Raw genomic sequence first — 7702 nt, 5'->3', positions numbered from 1 at the left:
TGATAGACTTGTCTGGAAGATGACCTCTGGTTATTATGGTATGTTGTTTTCAGAGCAGATAACAGTGTGCACTCATTTTAGGTTTTTAGCTATAGGGATGCATTAGGTGAAAACAACCATATATCCTGGCTCCTAATCAAAGCTCAGAAGCACTCTCATGAGGCCTGCTGTTTGGTAACAAGTAGGTTTTGGAATGCCTACAGACAATTAAGTATAGAACTGTGGCAATGTGAAAAATGTTTTTAATCAATTTTTCCCATGTTCTATTATATATATTTAACATCTGTAGAAACATATATGGTATTTATATAAATGACTTCTTGAACATTGCCATTTTGATATGTGTAAGCCTATTTGTAAGTGCTGTGTATTTATGTTGAGTAGGACTAGTGTCTGTGCCTTCACTAGTCCTATGTAACTTTTATCAATGACTAGGACCAAAACAAGTAAAAAAACAGTTTAAATATAAAAAAAAACCTTCATTAAAATAACTCCATTTAACTCATCTTGGCAATTTAGTTGTACATAAATATTTTTATGATATTGTGATACAAATCAATTCAAACTTAAAAAGTAGTCACTTGCATGCATAGCAATGAAATAAACTTAATGTAACACAGTTTTCACACCACAAGGATGGCTTTGGTAGCAGTAGCATGGGTTAAAAATTCATTGTTGGTATTATGCTTAATCAAATGATTTCAAATTTAATATAAAAATATATTCAGAATCCTGCTATTTTTTGGCAGTTCCACTCGGGTCTGTTTGCAAAGGTAAGCTAGGTCAAGACACCCCTCTGCTCAAGCCCTTCGACGCCACTCAGGGTAAATGCCACGGACTTACAATGTCCTCGTATGCCCTGTGCGACCTGATTTCTGCTACTCACCTCCTACCTACACCTCTTGATTCATTCTTGAATATAGCAGAAAAACCTCAGCCCCAAAGTTTAGCACTTCCTGTTTCCTATTTCCTGTGTATGGAATGCTCTGTTCTTCTATTTTCTTTGGCTTGCCATCATGTTCAGATTTCTGCTCACTTGACATTTTCTCTTTGGCTTCAGTGATCATTCTGTATAGAAACTCACACCCCCTCCTCCACCCACAAACACACGAACACTCGGCATATCCTAGGCCCTTCACTTAATTTTCTCTAGAGCATTCATGACCATTTAAATATATATATAGCATTGTCTGTCTTCCCCTACTAGAATATAAACTCTGTGATAGCAGAAATTATTGTCTATTTCATTGATTCTCAAAAGCAAACTTGAATATATTCTCTGACATGTAGTAGGTGTTGAATAACTATTGCTAGGTTGACTGATAATGCTAATGGCAATGTAGTTGACTTGCCTATCAGTGTGAATTTGAAAACATATATAAGTAAAATTTTTTTTAAGAATTAATTTTCTGTTTTAGCTATTAAACATTATCTATTTACTCAATGTATGTTCCAGCTTGCTTGCTTTGGGTAAGTTTTCATTGCTAAGAAAAAAATAAATGAGAAACACTTACATTTTGAATTCATGATCTGTTTTGTCAAAATATTTTATAAACTTCAAAATTATTTACACAGTGTACAGTTAACCTTAATACACTAATAATTTCAATGATAAAATTATGCTATTTAATTTGTATAAAATCAGAATTAAGAGATTTTGAGAGGCCTCATTATTAATATGCTATCTATGAATTCTATCAAAATTTAATGAAATAAAAAGCCTAGTGAATTAAATGTTCAAGTTTCTAGATGATATGCCAAGCTTTTACTTTTAGTATTTTTTCCAATAATTTAGTTTTAACCTTAATATTTAGTTAAATATTACAATTGAATTTTATACCTATTAAAATGTACATATGAATGCATATATTAATATGGCAATAAATACATATGTATTAATGTGGATTTTTGAGTTAAGTATTTCATTTTAACAAATTATGCAGTAATAAATTATGAGTTGCTATTTAATCCAGATCAAGGAGAATGTTTTTCATTGAGTCAAAATTAAATTTGGATTAATTTTGCTGACATTTTCCAGTCTTCAATTTTGAGAAATTTATTTATAGGCACACATACATACATACATATCCACCCAGAATATAGGATTTCAGATATACTATAGAGAGCCATTGCGGGACCACTGCTGCCCGCTACCTGATTTCACTTGGATGATTATTTAGCCAAACGTCAGCTTATGCCTTCATATCTTCTAGAGCTGGAGACTTTCTGTGTAGAATGCCTATAAATTATGAATGTATGTGTTTTGGATTCTTTTTTGTTGCATAAATTCTCAGTGTTCATTATTACAATACTATTGACAAATTCAATCTTTTCCTCAAGTTTTCTCAATGTGAGGTTACGGGTACAAGAAGAGATAAACCAAAGAACTTATATACTTACTAGAGGCCCATTACACAGATTCATGCACCAGTGGGGTCCCTTGGCCTGGCCTGTGGGGGATCAGGCTGAAACTGACTCTTCAACATCCCCCGAGTGGTCCCAGATTGCTAGAGGGTGCAGGCCAGGCTGAGGGACCCCACCAGTGCATGAATCAATGCACTGGGCCTCTAATATGCATATAAGATCTTTGGTTAATCTCTTCCCACTTTTTCCCCCACCCCCTTCCATCAGAGATTCATCAGTCTGTTCCATGTTTCCATGCCTGTGGTTTCTACTCCTGCACTGAGTGTCTGTCCCCTAATGGTCAGTGTGCATCATAGCTACTGGTCAGCCAGTCAACCATTTGGCTGGTCAGCTGGTCACTTAGGCTTTTATATATATAGATATGCATAGCCCATGGACATGGGAAATAGGGATGTGAAGACCTGGGAGGGTGAATTGGGGCTGGGAGGAGGAGGAGGAAAGGAGGAAATATTGGCGATATCTGTAATATTATCAAAATAAAAAATGTATTAAAATATGAGACTTTTATTATATCTATGTGTTATAACTGGAAACTACTATAACTAAATTTGAATAATAAAATAAAAAATTTACATAAAGTTAAAAGTGCTTATGCTTCCAGGCATAACACTAAATTTGTACGTTTTATATATTTTATCCAAACTGTGATATACTTGTTTAATGTAAGTCATTTATAGTTTAATATAAATTAATTATATCAATTATGGGACATGTTTTGATGTAGTTCAATTTGGGAGAAGGGAGTTAAATTTATTAACCTATTGAAATACAAATTACACAAGGTCAGTTTATCAACACTCATGAAACTTCACCCACTAAGAATGCTATTGAATAATGAATACTCCTCCTCTCATTTTTTTTAACTTCTAAGATATTATAGAAAGGCATCAGTGTATGGATTGATACTTAATCGTTTTTAATGTTTAAAATATGCACATTACTGTTCTGTGTTTTAATTACTCCTGTTTTAGTCTTTGTATTAAACTACGAGTTAATATATAATTAAGCCAAGGAAAATTAACAGGGCACAATCACTGAAAATGGTTTACCTCCCCTTGTTTACACATAGTGTTTTTCATTAAACTGCAACAGACATTTGTGGATTTCAACAAGATGCTAATGTAATAGTGACAGAGATAACCTATAAAAATACCTATAGGGAAATTTGAAATTGCTATTAACAAGTATTTGGAAAAATACTTTCTAGTAAGACATCCAATATATTTGTGTCTTACCTTTCGATCTATGAAACATATTTGCTTTCTTCTTACAAAATGTTTTCATGGAAAAAAATAAATGCATATGTGGGAAATGGACTTTGAGGCTATAATGTATTGTAAAAGTCCCTATTAGAGGAAAACATGCTGTATGGTGGGTGGGCTTAGATTCATGGACCCAGGGTTCACTTACTTGTTCCATAAATTTGAGCAAAAAATTCCCAATCTATCATTTTTACCCTTCTTTCTATAAAATCTGATATAATGCCATTCCCATCTTTCTATCACAGTGCTTATACAGATAAAAATAAAAATTAAATGGTCCCTATTAAAGTATTTTATAAACTTTAAGTTACTATACAAATACAGAATTAAAATTCCAACACCATAGTTCACGTAACTAGTATTTCTGTAACAGCTTCACATAAAAAAAGAAATTAGATTTGCTAATGTGTTAACCTCAAAGGACTATTGATTCCTTTTGAGGTTAATGCATTAATAACATAACAAGGTGAGTTCAAGATTTGCCTGAAGGGATTTTTTCCCTGCTTCATTCTTTTGTCCTTCATTTCTTTTTGTTTTCGACAGAAATTGAAAAGTAAACAACCTCAAAAATTGGCTCTGCTTTCTGGTAATACAAAAAGCCCAAACTAAAGAGTAATATGTCAGGAGAAAGATAAACTATTAAATGAGAGCTGTAAATGTGACTTTTTCTTTGGAGTCTTTGTATTCTTGCTCTGCCTTGGTAAATTCAAGCATCTTTAACTTGTCTATAATTTTTATGTCATTGTTTTATGTACAGATTGTAGCTTATATTGTTACCACATACGCAGTCCAGATTTTTGTATTTATTTTACTGTTTATTTATTTTTTGTTTCCTTTGTATTGATTTTATTGAGTGACAGTAGTTAACAACATTATACAGGTTTCAGGTGCACAATTCCACAACACATCATCTGTGCACTGGATTGTGTGTTCATCACCCCAAGTCATGTCTCCCTCCATCACCACTTATCCCCCATTTATCCTCCTCCCCCTCATTCCAGCACCTCCCTCCAAAATCACTACACTGTTATCCACATTCAAGAGTTTTTTCTCATCACCTCACTCTCCTACCTTCCAATAAATCATTAAATGCCTTACCACCTAAGGGTCATCTGAACAGAAGCAGAAATATTTCTATTCCTATCCTAGGGTATCCCTTTTTTTTCTTTTATCATATTAAGATTACACAGACACATTTTGGAAGATACAATGAGTCTACTAATATTTTCAATTACTCTTAGTATTTCCTTTGCTTGTACTCTGTTTAACACAATCTGAATACTGTGCCAAGCCAGCTCAGGCAAGGGTTCTGCAAGCCTGAGGCAGGGCTGTGAAGGATGAAGAAAAGACAAAGAGAATAAGCTGGGTCTAGGTGGATCTTCCTATGCCTGGCTGAGGCCACAGAGAGAGATCCAGACAGCAAACAGCCTGTATTGTATAGTCAAAGGTAAACAAGGTAGTGGTCACCACAGTTACAATGTTCTTGTGAGTTTCACTTGTTTGGACAGCACTTGCTACATCTCCCACAGCCCATTAGCTTCCCAGATAAGATCTAGGGAGCATCATAAAGTCAAGCCTAATTATGCTAAGAGGGGTGTGGCCTCTAAGCTGGGACTTGTTTGTGGCTTTGCCAACAGGGCAGTCCAAGGCTTAACCCCATACACCCCTACAGAATACTAAATATTTTTTCTCCGCAAGTCCTTTGTGAAGTAACTTTGTTATTGAGTCCCTATTTTCCATAGTTGTTCCTGAATAGTTCTAAGAAGGAAGTCAAAGAACATAAATTAGGAAGTGAAGTAATCCCATTCCAGTGACTTTAAAGATGAGTAGGAAATGTTCTTTGAATAATTCAAATTTCAGAAGCCCAAATTTTAGCAACTGATAATTTTTCTTTTATTAGACTCAAACTCACATTTGAGGCTTTAGAGTGTAGACCATTTAAAAAATATATTCACTTACAACCTTCAAAAATAGATATAAAGTATGTTCTAAAAGTGAACACATAAAAAATATGTTTTCTTTGAATACCTGAATTATAGGTTTCTAAGTCCTGAGAATTTTCATAACTAGAGTAATGCCATCTGATAGAAGAAAAATGTGTAATTTTTATATAATTTTAACTTGAAGATTTGGGGAACTATAAATATTTAAAAATTATACTATCTCAACATTATATATTGAATTCACTAGCCGCCTTGACATAAATTTAAATAAACTGAAATTCATATAACCCCTTGGAATCATCATGTAGACAAAATGAAGGAAATTATTAATTATTAAATAAAACCACCAATTTTACAAATGAAGAAACTCAAAGACCAGAATGATCCATTTGCTTTTCTTAGGTCATTCAAGAAATGAGTAGTTAGTATAGAGTACACTAGTCTGGCTTATAAAATTTAGAATAGAACTCAATAAAATAAACCATGGGTTTGAGGCATAATTAGATACTCTGTAGAGAAAAACCATTAAACTAACTTCAACATCAAAATAATTTACCCTCTGTAATTAGGATGTTAGTTCAGAAGCTTTTCTAAACCATTTGTACAAATATTATTTCTTTAATGCCCAAAATAATTTGTGAAGGAGTTTCCCATAGGAACTTCCAATCTTAAAAACAATACCATTATTTTACTATTCAGTCTTTGTTGGCAATGAAAGTGGAGAAATATGCCATTTTACACTAGTAAGACATTAATCTCTTAGACACTTCTCCCTAGGAAACAAAAGATAAAAATGTTTTAGATCAAAATATATGTTAGCTTTAAGTCCTTGGGGATTTTACCTGATTTTAATTCTTTCTAATGCTAAATAAATAAGGCATCAGTTTCAGGTCCAGAAACATTTTGTGGATACATAAAATCTTGCTTTGATTTTTAGGAACTCAGACAGAAAAAGGACATGAAAAGACAATTGTAGAATACAATGATAGAATAATGAATAGAATAAATATGTCACTGAATGTTATAAGTAATCACATTTGGTTGTTTTGTGATACACAGCATATCTTTTATCCAAATCCTCACTTAGTATTTAGAGGAAATCTTAACTGTAAATAACTGGGCAAAGAAACCTATAGGTTGTGGAATTTAGAAAAGGTGAATACATTTTGATGCTTCACATCTGCTTTGAAATATAGAAAATACACTTTTATATCGTATTCTGTATATTTTATCAATATCCCTTGCTTTTGTTTCAGACCTGTTGTAGAAATTTTAATAAAGTATAATCTAAAGTACACATAACTTTTTCACCTGAATTAGCTATACATCAAAATTCTTCTATTTAGTGGCAGTATTTTTCCTCTTTCTTTCAACTCTCCATTTCATATATTTGTAATTGATAAATATTCAACTTTTTAAAATATTTTATGTTAATGGCTTAGAGAAACTCCAGTTGGAGGTTTTTGTCACTTAATATATAATACTTTGATAATATGCTGAGATAATTGATGAATAACATTAGATATTTAAGAGATTTCCACTATATAAATAAAGAACAATGCTAATTGTCAAGTAAGAAAGCAACATTTTGATATATTTGTATTTCTTTTTCTTGAGGAGTTATCTCTAGAAACATATTACTGTAGACTGAATCTTTGTCCCCACTCCCCGACTCACGAATTTATATGTTTAAACCTAATCCACAATGTAATTATATTTAAAGATGGGGTCATTGGGTGATAATAAGACAAAGCTCTCATGAGTGGAATTAGTGCCCTGATAAAGGAGACCCCAGAGAGCTCCCTTGCACCGTCTTTCATTTGAGTCCATAGTGAAAAGTTTTCAGTCTTTAACCCAGAAGAGGGCCTTCATAAGACCCCTACCATCCTGGCACCTGTTCTGCTCCCAGCCTCCAGAACTGTTAGAAAAAAAATGTTGTTGTTCATAAGCCACTCAGTCCATGATGGTTTGTTATAGCAACCTGAATAGACTAAGACAGACCTACATTAGAGTTTTCATAAAATATGTTTAAAAATTCCAACTAATGTGGAAGGATTAATAAATCTGGTTAAT

The sequence above is a fragment of the Myotis davidii genome, unplaced genomic scaffold (assembly GCF_000327345.1).
Source record: "Myotis davidii unplaced genomic scaffold, ASM32734v1 scaffold277, whole genome shotgun sequence".
Taxonomy (NCBI): domain Eukaryota; kingdom Metazoa; phylum Chordata; class Mammalia; order Chiroptera; family Vespertilionidae; genus Myotis; species Myotis davidii.
The sequence above is the reverse complement of the archived record's forward strand: the minus strand, read 5'-3'. Positions refer to the sequence as shown.